This window comes from Heterodontus francisci, chromosome 19, assembly GCF_036365525.1.
Source record: "Heterodontus francisci isolate sHetFra1 chromosome 19, sHetFra1.hap1, whole genome shotgun sequence".
NCBI classification, from domain to species: Eukaryota; Metazoa; Chordata; class Chondrichthyes; order Heterodontiformes; family Heterodontidae; genus Heterodontus; species Heterodontus francisci.
Window position 1 is genome coordinate 36,027,455 of NC_090389.1, and position 15,643 is coordinate 36,043,097.

Here is a 15,643-nt window from a genome sequence, read left to right on the forward strand (position 1 = left end):
CATTACAGCCTTGATCCAAACATGGACAAAAGAGCTGAATTCCAGAGATGAGGTGAGAGCGACTGCCCTTGACATCAATGCAGCATTTTACCGGGTATCGTATCAAGTAACCCTAGCAAAACTGGAATCAATAGAAATCAGGGGGAAAACTCTCCGCTGGTTGGAGTCATACCTAGCACAAAGGAAGATGGTTGTGGTTGCTGGAAGTCAATCATCTCAGTCCCAGAACTTCACTGCAGGAGTTCTTCAGGGTAGTGTCCTAGGCCCATCCATCTTCAGCTGCTTCATCAATGACCTTCCCTCCAATATAAGGTCAGAAGTGGGGATGTTTGCTGATGATTGCACAATATTCACCATTCGTGACTCCTCAGAGACTGAAGCAGCCTGTGTCGATATGCAGCAAGACCTGGACAACATCCAGGCTTGGGCTGATAAGTGGGAAGTAACATTTGCGCCACACAAGTGCCAGGTAACGACCATCTTAAACAAGAGAGAATCTAACCATCTCCCCTTGACGCTCAAGGCATTACATACAAAAATACGAATTAGGAGCAGGAGTATGCCCCTTGAGCCTGCCCCGCTATTCAACAAGATCATGGCTGATCAGATTGTAACCTCAATTCCACATTTCCGCCTACCCTCAATAACTTTTCACCCCCTTGCTTATCAAGAATCTATCTACCTCTGCCTTAAAAATATTCAAAGACTCTGCTTCCATCACCTTTTGAGGAAGAGCTTTCCAAAGACTCATGGGCCTCTGAAAGAAAATATTTCTCCTTATCTCAGTGTTAAATGGGTGACCCCTTACTTTTAAACAGTGACCCCCCTAGTTCTAGGTTCTCCCACAAGGGGAAACATCCTTTCCACATCCACCCTGTCAAGACCCCTCAGGAGCTTGTATGTTTCAATCAAGTCACCTCTTACTCTTCTAAATTCCAGCAGATATAAGACTAGCCTGTCCAACCTTTCCTCATAAGACAACCCACCCATTCCAGGTATTGGTCTAATAAATCTCCTCTAAACTGCTTCCAACGCATTTACCTCCTTCCTTAAATAAGGAGACCAGTACTGTACACAGTACTCCAGATGTGGTCTCACCAATGCCCTGTATAGCTGAAGCATAACCTTGCTAAAGGAACATAGGAACAGCAGTAGACCATTCAGCCCAATGAGCCTGCTCTGCCATTCAATACGATCATGGCTGATCATCCACTTCAATGCCTTTTTCCCACCATATACCCATATCCCTTTATGTCATTGGTATTTAGAAATTAGTCAATCTCAACTTTAAACATACTCAATGAGTGAGCTTCCACAGCCCTCGAGGGGAGAGAATTCCCAAGATTCACAATGCTCTGAGTAAAGAAATTTCTCCTCATCTCTGAGCTAAGAGGCTTCCCCCTTATTTTGAAATTGTGTCCCCTGGTTCTAGACTCCCCAACGAGGGGAAACATCTTACCTGCATCTACCCTGTGTTACGACCAGGTGAGAAATGTGTCTAGGGGTGTTTTGCTGTCTTTACCTGGTCTTATTGTAACTGGGTTTTTATTTTTAAACACACTGTGTTTTAGGGTCATAGAGTCATAGAGTTATACAGCACAGAAACAGGCCCTTCGACCCATCATGTCCGTGCCGGCCATCAAGCACCTAACTATTCTAATCCCATTTTCCAGCACTTGGCCTGTAGCCTTGTATGCTATTGCGTTTCCAGTGATTATCTAAATACTTCTTAAATGTTGTGAGGGTTCCTGCCTCTACCATCTCTTCAGGCAGTGCATTCCAGATTCCAACCACCCTTTGGGTGAAAACATTTTTCCTCAAATCCCCTCTAAACCTCCTGCCCCTTACCTTAAATCTATGCCCCCTGGTTATTAACCCCTCCGCTAAGGGAAAAAGTTTCTTCCTATCTAACCTATCAATGCCCCTCATAATTTTGTATACCTCAATCAAGTCCCCCCTCAGCCTTCTCTGCTCCAAGGAAAACAACCCTCGCCTTTTCAGTCTCTCTTCATAGCTGAAATGCTCCAGCCCAGGCAACATCCTGGTGAATCTCCTCTGCACCCTCTCTAGTACAATCACATCCTTCCGATACTGTGGTGCCCAGAACTGTACACAGTACTCCAGCTAGGGCCTAACTAGCATTTTATAGAGCTCCATCATAACCTCCCTGCTCTTATATTCTATGCCTCGGCTGATAAAGGCAAGTGTCCCATATGCAGCTGGATACACTTCCTGCACACATGGCCATCAGGGACACTGGAAGCGTCCCTGATTTCCCACATAGCGCAGGAGGAGCATATCACTGGTGCAAGCTCTCTTGCCATGACTTCCCTTTAGATTAATTAGTTACTCCCTTAATTAAAAAATACTAATTACACTCAGGGCCTTGTTCTACTCCAAACACTACCCACTACAATCTAAATTACACTAATTTTAAAATAAACACACTAGTAGTACTCACTTTATCACTTGAGGTCTTTTTTCAAAAGAAAACAACTTTCCGCTTTTTTTAAGCTATTTAAATTGACTAACAGCTGTTACTTATCCAACCAATCACCTTGCAGATTTCCCGTGATGTCACTGTAAGTCTTTTTTATCCTCTTTCGAGTCTCAGTGTGCACCGAGAGACACAGGAAGCCTGCCACCGCTCCGGATCAGCTTCCTCGCAGGTCTGCCAGCTGCCACTCCACTCCCAGGTAAGTAAGGTCCTCAAGCCCCACCCTTTATTTATAGCTGCCGCTCTGGATTAGCTTCCTCGCAGGTCCGCCAGCCGCCAGTCTGCTCCCAGGTGAATCCTTGTTCACAGCTTTCCAGTTATAAGACAAAGACATCAATTCACACAGGTTTTTGGAGGTTTAAAGAAGAAAGATGAAATTTTATTCAAACTTAAACTCTAATACAGTTAAAATCTATGGATATATGACGTACCCACGCTAGCATGCACATGCGATACACTCATGCAAATAGCGACAGAAAAGGGGAGAGGGAAATATAGTAGAGAGGTGTTTGAGGCAATATCAGAAGAGTTTCTTGTTTACTGTGCTTTGAGCTCACTTGATTGTAGGTAGTCTTGCTGTTCGTCGGGACCCAGTGTTCTTCTTAAACCTTGTTCATGTAGGAGACTTTTCTCTTTTTGAAGTTCACGTGTTTTCACAAGATTTAGTTCCGTGGGAAAGAGATGGAGGCAGGCAGGACAGGAGAGGGAGTTCTGTTCCAACCAGGAGCACACGGATTTCTGAGTTCAAATCCTCTGTTGGAACTTCAAATTCAAAACCTCCAACAGTCAGTCAGTCATGTGACCAAAACTGGTCTGACCACTCTTCTGTATATTGGGAAAGCAACAACTGGGTCCCCATTGTTCCGACACTGTTGGTTAATGTGCAAATGTCTTTCCAATCAGGGGCTTGCAATTTTAAGTTTTAATGTTCATGTGGCAAAATAATGTGTGCCTCAGTCTTGGCAGGTGGGGGGTTTGCCTGACACCTGTCTATCCCTTTATGTATTCTGTAGGCTTCAATGAGATCACTTCTCATTCTTAGAAACTCTAGAGAATACAGGCTCAGTTTCCCCAATCTTTCTTCATAGGACAGTCCTACCATCCCGGGAACAAGTCTGGTGAACCTTCGTTGCACTCCCTCGATTGCAATAATATTCTTCAAAAGGTCAGGGGACCAAAACTGCACACAGTACTCCAGGTGCAGTCTAACCAAGGTTCTATACAATTGAAGCAAGATTTCACTACTCCTGTACTCTCATCCTCTTGCGATAAAGGCTAGCATACCATTAACCTTCTTAATTGCTAGCTGCACCTGCATGTTAGCTTTCATTGACTTACTGATGAGGACACCCAGGACCCTTTGTACATTTACACTTTCTAATTTCTTACCATTTAAGAAATACCCTGCACATCAATTCCTCCTATCAAAATGGAAAATCTCACATTTTCCACTTTATATTCCATCTGCTATGCTCTTGCCCATTCACGAAGTCTGTCCAAATCCTCTTGAAGCCGCTTTACACCTTCCTCACAACACACATTCCCATCTAGTTTTGTGTCCCCACATCCAAATCATTGATTTCTATTGTGAACAGCTGGGGCCCTAGTACTGATCCTTGCAGTACCCAACTAGTCACAGCCTGCCAACATGAGAATGACCTGTTTATTCCTACTCTCTGCTTTCTGCCTGTTAACCAATCCTTAATTCATGCCAGTATATTACCTCCTATCCCATGTGCTTTAATTTTGCTATCCAACCTCCTGTGGGAAACTTTATCAAAAGCCTTCTGAAAATCCCAGTATGCTACTTCCACTGACTCCACTTGATCAATTTTGTCAGTAACATCCTCAAAACAACTACAACAGGTTCGTCAAACATGATTTCCCATTTATAAATCCATGTTGACTATGCACAATCAGATCATTATTATCCAAGTGTCCATTTATCAAATCCTTTAGAATAAATTCTAACATTTTTCCTACTACTGATGTAGGGTAACAGGTCTGTAATTCCGTTTTCTCTCTCCCTCCATTCTTAAATAGTGGGGTGACATTTTCTACCTTCCAATCTGCAGGAACCGTTCCAGAATCTATAGAATTTTGGAAGATGATCACCAATGCATCCACTATCTCCATTGCTACCTCTTTCAACACTCTAGGATGTAGAATATCAGGTCCTGGGGACTTATTAAACTTCAACGCCATTAATTTCTCCAATACAACCTTCTTACTAATACTAATTTCCTTCAGTTCCTCATTCTCCCTAGTTCCTTGGATCTCTAATTATGGGAGATTTCTTGCATCTTCCTCAGTGAACACAGGCATAATGTAATCTTTTACCTTCTCTGCCATTTCTCCATTCCCCATTATGAATTCTCCTGACTCTGCCTGTAAAGGACCCGCAGGAATACTACGGTAACTCACCTCCTGACTCCCCAAAGCCTGTCCACCATCTACAAGGCACAAGTCAGGAGTGTGATGAAATACTCTCCACTTGCCTGGATGGGTGCAGCTCCAACACTCAAGCAGCTCCACACCATCCAGGACAAAGCAGCCCGCTTGATTGGTACCCCATCCACAGCATTCACTCCCTCCACCACAGACACACAGTGGCAGCAGCGTGTACCATCTACAAGATGCACTGCAGTAATGCACCAAGGCTCCTTAGACAGCACCTTCCAAACCCGCAACCCCTACCATTAGAAGGACAAGGGCAGCAAATGCATGGGAACACCACCACCTGCAAGTTCCCCTCCACTTCATACACCATCCTGACTTGGAACTATATCTCCGTTCCTTCACTGTTGCTGGGTCAAAATCCTGGAACTCCCTTCCTAACAGCACTGTGGTTGTACCTACCTCACATGGACTGCAGCGGTTCAAGAAAGCAGCTCACCACCACCTTCTCAAGGGCAATTAGGGATGGGCAATAAATGTTGGCCTGGCCAGCAAGGCCCACATCCCATGAATGAATTTTTTAAAAATTGTCTTCGCCAAACATTTCCTTTTTACATACCTACAGAAGCTTTTACAGTCCTTTTTATGTTTTTTTGCCAGTTTACATTCATATTCTGTTCTCCCTTTCTTTATCAGTTTCTTGGTCCTCCTTTGCTGCATTCTTAAATGCTCCAAATCCCCATGCTTACGACTATTTCTGGCAACTTTATCGACCTTTTCTTTTAATCTTATACAATCCTTAAATTCCTTTGTTATCCACGGTTGACTGCCTTTACTTTTGGGTTTTTTGTGCCTTGAAGGAATGTATAGTTGCTGTAAACTATGTAATAATTATTTGAAGACTATCCATTGTCTATGCACTGTCGTAACTTTTAATGTATTTCCCAATCTGCCTCAGCCAATTTACCGCTTATACTTTCATAATTTCCTTTGTTCAAATTTTACACCCTGGCTTCAGATTGAACTAACTCACTTTCAAATATAATGTAAAATTCTATCATATTAAGGTCATCCCTAAAGGTTCTTTTACAACAAGATTATTAATTAGCCCTTTCTCATTACATCATACTAGATCTAAAGTAGCCTGTTCTCTAGTTGGTTCCTCAACACACTGCTCGAAAAAACCATCCCGAACACACTCCAGAAACTTGTCCTCCACAGCATTAGTGCTCAATAGGTCTATCCTGTCTATGTACAGATTGAAGTCACCCATAATTACTGTGTTACCCATGCCACATGCTTCTCTAATCTACTGATTCATACCATGCCCCACACTACCACTACTACTTGGGGGCCTATAAACAACTCCTACAAATTTTTGTTGCGCCTTGCTGTTTCTTAGCTCCACCCAAACAGATTCCACATTTTGTTCTTCCGATCTGAGATCCTCCCTTACTAATGTACTGATCCAATCCCTTATTATCAGCACAACACCATCTCCTTTTCCTTTTTTCCTATCCGTCCTAAATGTGGAATATCCTTGAATATTCAGTTCCCAGTCTTGGTCACCCTGTAGCCACGTTTCTGCAATGGCAATTAGATCATACCCATTTACCTCTATTTGTGCCTTTAAATCATCTACCTTGTTGTGAATGCTGCATGCATTTAGGTAGAGTGCCCTTAATCTTGTTGTCTTGACATTATTCTGCATTCTAAACCTAGTTGTATCGCCAGCCTTCTAATGTCACTTGCTACTTTTCTACCTCCTGTTACCAGCTTTACTTCCTTCCAATTTGAGCTACTCTCAGATTCCCATCTCCTTGACGAGCTAGTTTAAACCCTCCCCAACAGCACGAGTAAATCTCCCTGTGAGGATATTAGTACCAGTCCTGTTCACGTGTAGCCCATCCATCTTGTACAGGTCCCACCTGCCCCAGAACCGGTCCCAATGCCTCAGAAATCTGATTCCCTTCCTCCTACACCAGTCACCCAGTCACGTGTTCAATCGATCAATCCTCCTATTCCTTTGCTCACTAGCACGTGACACTGGGAGTAATCCTGAGATTACAACTCTTGAGGTCCTGCTTTTAAATTTCCTTCCTAACTCCCTGACATCTGCTTTCAGGACCTCATCCTTCTTCCTCCCTATTTCATTGGCACTAATGTGGACATTGGCCTCTGGCTGTTCACCCTCCCCCAGAAGGATGTCCTGTAGCCACACTGTGTTGTCCTTGACCCTAGCACCAGGGAGGCAACATACCATCCTGGAGTCACATTTACTGCCGCAGAAATGCCTGTCTGATCCCCTGACTATCAAATCCCCTATCACTATTGCTCTTTCACTCCTCTTCCTCCCCTGCTGTGCAGCTGAGCCAACCCGTGGTGCCATAGACTTTGCTCTGGCTGCACTCCCCTGAGGAACCATAGTTTTCACCAGTATCCAAAATGGAAAACCGATTAGCAAGCAAGATAGACTCAGGGAACTCCTGCAGTGCCTGCCTGGTTCTCTTGGACTGCCTGGTAGTCACCCATTCCCTCTCTGCCTGCATGCTCCTAACCTGCAGTGGTACCACCTCCCTAAGCGTGCTATCCACATATTCCTCTGCCTCATGAGTACACAACAATGACTCCAGCCACTGCTTGAGTTCTGAAACCCGGAGCTCAGGCTTCTGCAGCCATTTACACTTCCTGCAGATATGCTCATCCAAGACATGTGGTGTGTCCATGACTTCCCACATATCGCAGGATGTACATTCCACTTCGCCAAGCTAACTTGCCATACTGTAACTTTAAAAATTATTTATTACATTTAGAAGTAGAATAACTTACCAGTTACTCATCAATCAGCTTCTTCCCCTGTACTGAAGAGAGAGGCAGCAACTGGAGGCTGAAAAAGGTAGAAAAGAAAAGAAAGGAGCCCCTTCCTCACTGAACTCCCTCACTCACCAAACTCTGACTTAACATTCTGTGCTTTCCAGCAGCACTCAGTGCTACTTTTGTATTCAAGTCCCCTTGGAATAAATGATAACATTCGATTAGCTTTCCAAATTACTTGCTGTACCTGCATACTAACCTTTTGCGTTTCATGCACTGGGACACCCAGATCCCTCTGCATCTGATGAAGGGTCGCTGACCTGAAATGTTAACTTTGCTTTTCTCTCCACAAATTCTGCCAGACCTGCTGAGTATTTCCAGCATTTCTTGTTTTTATCCCTCTGCATCTCACAGCTCTGCAATCTTTCATCATTTAGATAATATGTTTCTTTTTTATTCTTCCTGCCAAAATGGACAATTTCACATTTTTCCACATTATACTCCATTTGCCAGATCTTTGCCCACTCACTTAACCTATCTATATCCCTTTGTAGCCTCCTTATGTTTTCTTCACAACTTACTTTCCTACCTATCTTTGTGTCATCAGAAATTTAACAACCATACCTTCAGTCCCTTCATCCAAGTCATTTATATAAATTGTAAAAAGTTGAGGCCCCAGCACTGATCCCTGTGGCACACCACTCATTCTATCTTGCCAACCAGAAAATGAACCATTTATACTGACTCTCTGTTTCCTGTTAGCGAGCCAATCTTCTATCTGTGTCATTATGTTACCCCCTACACCTGAGCTTTTATTTTCTGCAATAGCCTTTGATGTGGCATCTTATCAAATGCCTTCTGGAAATCTAAGTACAGTACATACACCAGTTCCCCTTTATCTACAGCACATGTTATTTTTTCAAAGACCTCCAATAACTTGGTTGAACATGGTTTCCCTTTCACAAAATCATGTTGACACTGCCTGATTACCTTGAAATTTTCGAAGTGCCTGCTATAATATCTTTAATAATAGCTTCTAACATTTTCACTGTGACAGATGTTAAGCTAACTGGCCTATAGTTTCCTGCTTTCTGTCTCCCTCCCTTTTTGAATATAGGAGTTACATTGTCTATTTTCCAATCTAATAGAACCTTCCCCGAATCTGGGGAATTTGGAAAATCAAAACCAACGCATCAACTATCTCACTAGCCACTTCTTTTAAAACCCTAGGATGAAGTCCATTAGGACTCGGAGACTTGTCAGCGCACAGCTCCAAGAATCTGTTCAGTACCACTTCCCCGATTATTGTAATTTTCTTGAGTTCCTCCTTCCCTTCCAGTTCCTGATTTACAGCTATTTCTGGGATGTTACTTGTATCCTCAATGGTGAAGTTGAATGCACAATACCTGTTTAATTCATCTGCCATCTCCTTATTTTCCCTTATTAATTTCCTTGAGTCATTTTCTATAGGACCAACACTCACTCTGTTAACACTTTTTTTTATAATATATATAGAAACTCTTATTATCTATCTGTATATTTCTTGCCAGCCAATTCTCGTACTTTAACTTTTCCCTCTTCATTAAACTTTTAGTTGTTCTTTGCTGCTTTTTATACTCTGTCCAATCTGCTGACCTGCTACCCATCTTTGCGCAATTATATGCTTTTTCTTGAAATTTGATACTATCTTTAGCTTTTTAGTTAACCACGGATGGTGGGTCCTCCCCTTACAATGTTTCTTTCTTATTGGAATTTATCTATTCTGTGTATTCTGAAATATCCCCTTAAATGTCTGTCACTGCATCTCCATTGACCTATCCTTTAACCTACTTTGCCAGTCCACTTTTGCTCTGCTTTCATGCCCTCATAATTGTCCTTATTTAAGTTTAAAATACTATTCTTAGACACACTTCTCTCCCTCAAACTGAATGCAAAATTCAATCATATTATGATCACTGCTGCCTAGGGGCGCCTTCACTATGAGGTCATTAATTAATCCCATCTTGTTGCGCAATACCAGGTCTCGTATAGCCTGCTCGCTGGTTGGCTCCAAAACTTGCTGTGACTTCTTGCATTTATCATTTCTCACTTTGACCCAAAGCGCTTCTATATCTTGGTTTCCTGAACTTAGGTCATCCCTCTCTATTATGCCATTACCATCATTAATTAACAGAGCCACCCTCCACCTTTCCCTAGCTTCTTGTCCTTTCTAAACGTCATGTACCCTTCAATATTCAGGTCCCAATCTATGTTGTCCTGCAGCCATGTCTCTGTAATGGCTAAAAGATTGTACTTATTTATTTCTGTTTGCACTATCAGTTCATCTATTTTGTTTTGAATGCTGCATGCATTCAGATACAGAGCCTTTAGTTATGTCCTTTTACTATTTTTGTAACCTCTAGCCTTGTCTGCTGATTTACTCTTAGATTTGTAATCACTGTCCCTACCAGTCACTGTCTGTTTATCTTTTCCCATATTAATACTTTTCTCTCTTGCCTTGTCTCTACTCTTTGATTTACCATATCATCCCAAATTTGATCCCTTGCCTCCACTATTTAGTTTAAAACCCTCTCTACTTCCTTGGTTAAGCCACTCGCTAGAACACCAGCCCCAGCATGGTTCAGGTGTACACCGTGCCAATAGTACAGCCGCCACTTTCCCAGTGCTGGTGCCAGTGTCCCATGAACCAGAATCCAATTCTCCCACACCAGTCTTTGAGCCATGCATTCATTTCTCTAATCTTATTTGCTCTACTCCAATTTGCACGTGGCTCAGGTAATAATCCAGAGATTATTAACTTTGAGATTCTGCTTAAGTTGATGCTTAGCTCCTCATACTGACTATGCAGAACCACTTTCCTTGTCCTGCCTATGTTATTGGAACCACATTGACCACGACGACTGGATCCTCCCCCTCCCACTTTACGTTCCTCTCCAGCCCTGAGCAGATGTCCCAAACCCTGGCACTGGACAGGCAACACAGCCTTCTGGACCCTGCTCTTTGCTGCAGAGAACAGTGTCAATCCCCCTCACTATATTGTCTCCAACTGCCACTGCTTTCCTTTTTGCTCCCCCCACGTGAACATGGTCAGTCTGCTCATCCACACTATGACCCTCACTCTTGTCCATATAAATTGCAAGAACCTCAAACTTGTTGCTTAATTGCAAGGGTGAAGGCTTCCCCACTTCCACCTTCTCAATCCCCTTACCTGCCTTAGTCAGTCACACCCTCCTGTCCCTGACCACTGACCAAAACAAATGACTGTATCCTAAGGGGGGGGGGTGATTGCCTTCTGGAACAAAGTGCCCAGGTACCTTTCTTCCTCCCTGATGCATCGGAGTGTCTGCAGCTCAGCTTCCAGCTCAGTGGCTCTGAGCCGAAGCTCCTCAAGCTGCAGACACTTACTACAGACGCGGTTGCCATAGATTGCCGTGGCATCCAGGTGCTCCCACATACTGCAGCCATGACACATCACCTGTCCTGCCACCTTTATTGTGCTAATTGAATTATTTTTTTCTCTTAATTAATTTATAGTTCCCCTCCTTATTGAACTCTCTCACTTATCAAACTCCTTTCTTCACATTCTGTGCCTTCCAGCAGCACTCACTGGAGACAAGCAACACTGAGAGTCCCCTGAATTTATGCTCTTTGAAAACAATGATGTGTCAGCTTTGCTAGAGCTCAGAAACCAGTTTAAGCTAGCTAGCTACCTAATTAACTAACTAATAAGCTCTCAGAGAGCTTGTATACCTCTGTTTAAAATTGTAAGAAACATAACTTGCCTCTTAACTTAAACAGTAATTTCAGTTAATTGCTAAATGTAAACAAAAGAAAAACTAAAATTTAAAGAGATTAACCTTTAAAATCCACTCAGTGACCAAATTCCCTTCTTCACACTCTCTGCCCTCCAGCATCGTTTAATGTAGACCACAATTACCATTGCTGAATCCCCCAATATCAATATCCTGGAGGTCACCATTGACCAGAAACTGAATAGACCAGCCACATAAATGCTTTGGTTGCAAGAGCAGATCAGAGGTTGGAAATTCCGCAGCGAGTAACTCACCTCCTGACTCCTCAAAGCCTGTCCACCATCTACAAGGCACAAGTCAGGAGTGTAATGGAATACTCTCCACATGCCTGGATGGGTGCAGCTCCAACAACACTCAAGAAGCTCGACACCATCCAGGGCAAAGCCTGCTTGATTGGCACCCTATCCACCACCTTCAACATCCACTCCCTTCACAACAATGCTCAGTGGCAGCAGTGTGTACCATCTACAAGATGCACTGCAGCAACACACCAACCACATTGTGGTTTTCAAAAGAGAATTGGATTATTATCTGAAGAGAAAAGAATTGCAGTGCTACATGGAAAAGGCAGGGGATTGAGACTAGCTGAGTTGCTCTTGCATGGACAAGATGGGCTGAACGGCTTCCTTTGTGGTGCAACTATTCTATGATAAAGAGATATTAGGGCAGATGACCAAAAGCTTGGTCAAAGAGATATAGGTAGATAGGTTTTATGGAGCATCTTAAAGGAGGAGAGAGGCAGAGAGGTTTAGTGAGGGAATTCCAGACTTTGAGGCTCTTGCAGCTGAAGACACAGTCGTCGAGAGCAGAATGATTAAAATTGGAGATGCGCGAGACCAGAATGGAGGAGCGCAGATATCATGGAGGTTGTAGGGGTGGACAAGATTACAGAGATAGGGAGGTGCAAGGCCATGGAAGGATTTGAAAACACGGATGGGAATTTTAAAATTGAGTGTTGCTTAACCAGAAGCCAGTGTAGGTCAGTGAGTATGGGTAAACAGGAGGGGGTACATGTTATGATACCAGCAGTGGAGCTTTGGATGAGCTTAAGTTTGTGAAGGGTTGAAGGTGGAAGGCCAGGCCGTAGTGTGTTGGAATAGTCAAGTCTAGAGGAACAAAGGCATGGATAAAGGTTTCAGCAGCAGATAAGCTGAGGCAGGGGCGGAGTCGAGCGATGTGACGGAGGTGGAAAAGGTGGTTTTAGTGGGGAATATGTTGTGGGGAGTTCATATTCTTAAAGGCATAGGAGTTGGGTCTCACCAATAAGATAATCTAAGATGCTGGAATCAAAATATCAAGAGTAAGAAGGGTTTTAAAAAAGCATATCCCAAAATATAAGTCATGTGAGGACTCACATGATCCTATGGTAGCTGCTGTTCTCCTAAGTTCTCCTTTGAGTCATGTCTCTTTGACTTGAGTCAATTTATACCAAAATCTTGTGATGCTTGCCATGGTTTATTGAATGACAGGAGGCACCAAGAAGTGAAAACTTGGCATTGTGAGCATGATTATATTTCACTTCTGCTGGAATTTGGGATTTGACATGAGTCATGAATCAAAGAGGATGCCAGACTATCATCTATGTACCACACAAATAAAATGCAATACTGAACTCTGATCAAGTAACATAACAAGAGATATTACTTACTGAATGACAGTTGCAAGATAAATCTTCATCTCAAATATCCTGCTCAAATCTCATTGAAAGAATGTCTTTGAAAGCCAAATACTTTGGTTCACATTTCCTTGATGATATTGCAGGTATTACAGTGGTTAAAGGAACAGTCATTGTGGATAATGCTTTCCAACAGAGACTTCAGTGCTTTATGAGCAGAAAGCTTTATTTCAGTTCAGGAACTAACCAAATTCCAAGCAAAGTTGGTTGTGTGTAGCTTCAGATTTAACCAGCATGGAAACATGATCTTGATGTTGCTTCAACCTATGGCCATAAGAGGGTCCATGGAATCTCAAAGTTTGAGACTTCTTGTGGAATTCTTCATGATTTTTATAAATGTAAATTGCAATAGTGCTGAGAAACATTGGCATCTAGTGCAACATAATGGGCTGCTTAGGCATTCAGAAGCAGGGAACCCTCAATGTGTCACCCCTCTCTGTCTTTGGAACCTCCTCCAGCCTTACAAACCTCCAAGATCTCTGCATTCCTCCAATTCTGGCCTCTTGTGCACCCCCACCCTGCCCCTTCCTTCAGCCCACCATTGATCACCATGCCTTCAGCCATTTAGGCCCCAAGCTGTGGAATTCCCTCCCCAAACCTCTCCACTTCTCTCTCTTCCTTTAAGATGCTCCTTAATATTTACCTTTTTGACCAAGCTTTTTGTCAGTTGCACTAATATCTTCGGCTTGATGAAAATCTTTGCCTGATAACAATCTTAGGAAGTGACTTGGGACATTTAACTATGTTAGAGGTGCTATAAAAATATAAGTTGTTATTGCTAATCTTTATTTCTAATGTTATAGAGAAGTCAATTTTATAGAGGATCCCTGAGTAGAAGGTGAGTGCGGGTAAGTAACTGGTTAAGAGCAGATATTATGCTGGTATTTTATCTAATGGTCAAGAGTTGAAAAGAGCTCAGAGAGCAGGGAGAGGCTTCACTTCAAAAAGAGCTCGTAGTGCTGGGAGAGACTTCACTTCAAAAAGAGTGGGGAGAGACTTCACTTCAAAAAGAGCAGGGAGAGGCTTCACTTCAAAAAGAGCATGGAGAGCAGGGAGAGGCTTCACTTCAGAAAGAGCATGGAGAGCGGGGAGAGGCTTCACTTCAAAAAGAGCGTGGAGTGCTGGGAGAGACTTCACTTCAAAAAGAGTGGGGAGAGGCTTCACGTCAGAAAGAGCATGGAAAGCGGGGAGAGGCTTCACTTCAAAAAGAGCGCGGAGAACGGGGAGAGATTTCACTTCAAAAAGAGCAGGGAGAGGCTTCACTTCAAAAAGAGTGTTGAGTGCTGGGAGAGGCTTCACTTCAAAAAGAGCGGGGAGAGGCTTCACTTCAGAAAGAGCATGGAGAGCGGGGAGAGGCTTCACTTCAGAAGAGCGTGGAGAACGGGGAAAGGCTTCACTTCAAAAAGGGCAGGGAGAGGCTTCACTTCAAAAAGAGCGCAGAGTGCTGGGAGAGGCTTCACTTCAAAAACAGCAGGGAGAGGCTTCACTTCAAAAAGAGCGTGGAGAGCGGGGAGAGGCTTCACTTCAAAAAGAGCGCGGAGAACGGGGAGAGGCTTCATTTCAAAAAGAGCGCAAAGTGCTGGGAGAGGCTTCACTTCAAAAAGAGCGCAGAGAGGCTTCACTTCAAAAAGAGCGCAGAGAGGCTTCACTTCAAAAAGAGCAGGGAGAGGCTTCACTTCAAAAAGAGTGTTGAGTGCTGGGAGAGGCTTCACTTCAAAAAGAGTGGGGAGAGGCTTCACTTCAGAAAGAGTGTGGAGAGCGGGGAGAGGCTTCACTTCAAAAAGAGAGCAGAGTGCTGGGAGAGGCTTCACTTCAAAAAGAACAGGGAGAGGCTTCATTTCAAAAAGAGCGTGGAGTGCTGGGAGAGACTGCACTTCAAAAAGAGCGGGGAGAGGCTTCATTTCAAAAAGAGCAGGGAGAGGCTTCACTTCAAAAAGAGTGTTGAGTGCTGGGAGAGGCTTCACTTCAAAAAGAGTGGGGAGAGGCTTCACTTCAGAAAGAGTGTGGAGAGCGGGGAGAGGCTTCACTTCAAAAAGAGAGCAGAGTGCTGGGAGAGGCTTCACTTCAAAAAGAACAGGGAGAGGCTTCATTTCAAAAAGAGCGTGGAGTGCTGGGAGAGGCTGCACTTCAAAAAGAGCGGGGAGAGGCTTCATTTCAAAAAGAGCGGGGAAAGGCTTCACTTCAAAAAGCGGGTAGAGGCTTCATTTCAAAAAGAGCGGGGAGAGGCTTCACTTCAAAAAGAGCGGGGAGAGGCTATCCTATTCTATCCTCTATCCTATCCAGTTCAGTGGAACGAGCCCTCCAAAGAAAATCAAGTGTGACTTCCCAGGCAAGCAGGTAGGTGATTGGTTGGAGAAGAAGCTACCTGTTTGGTGAGTATCTGGTAAGTGGTTAAGGTCTATTCTAATCTTAACATTTAAAATAGTAAAGGAACCAGTGGTAAGCTTA

At 43.5% G+C, this 15,643-nt stretch overlaps 1 protein-coding gene and 1 long non-coding RNA gene across 9 annotated transcripts in view; one reads left to right on the top strand and one right to left on the bottom strand.

Moving 5' to 3' along the window:
• The window catches only part of LOC137380015 (contactin-4-like), a 1,659,092-nt gene that overhangs the window by 1,369,823 nt on the left and 273,626 nt on the right, over window positions 1-15,643 (top strand). The window lies entirely within an intron of this gene.
• LOC137380017 (uncharacterized) overlaps window positions 1-15,643 on the bottom strand; it is a 71,025-nt gene that overhangs the window by 36,802 nt on the left and 18,580 nt on the right. For 2 of the 4 annotated variants that reach the window (XR_010976948.1, XR_010976949.1), the window contains exon 3: window positions 7,724-7,781. The exons of the other annotated variants lie outside the window; for them this stretch is intronic. This is a non-coding gene — a long non-coding RNA (uncharacterized lncRNA). The remainder of the gene's footprint in view (window positions 1-7,723; window positions 7,782-15,643) is intronic. 4 annotated transcript variants of the gene reach the window in all.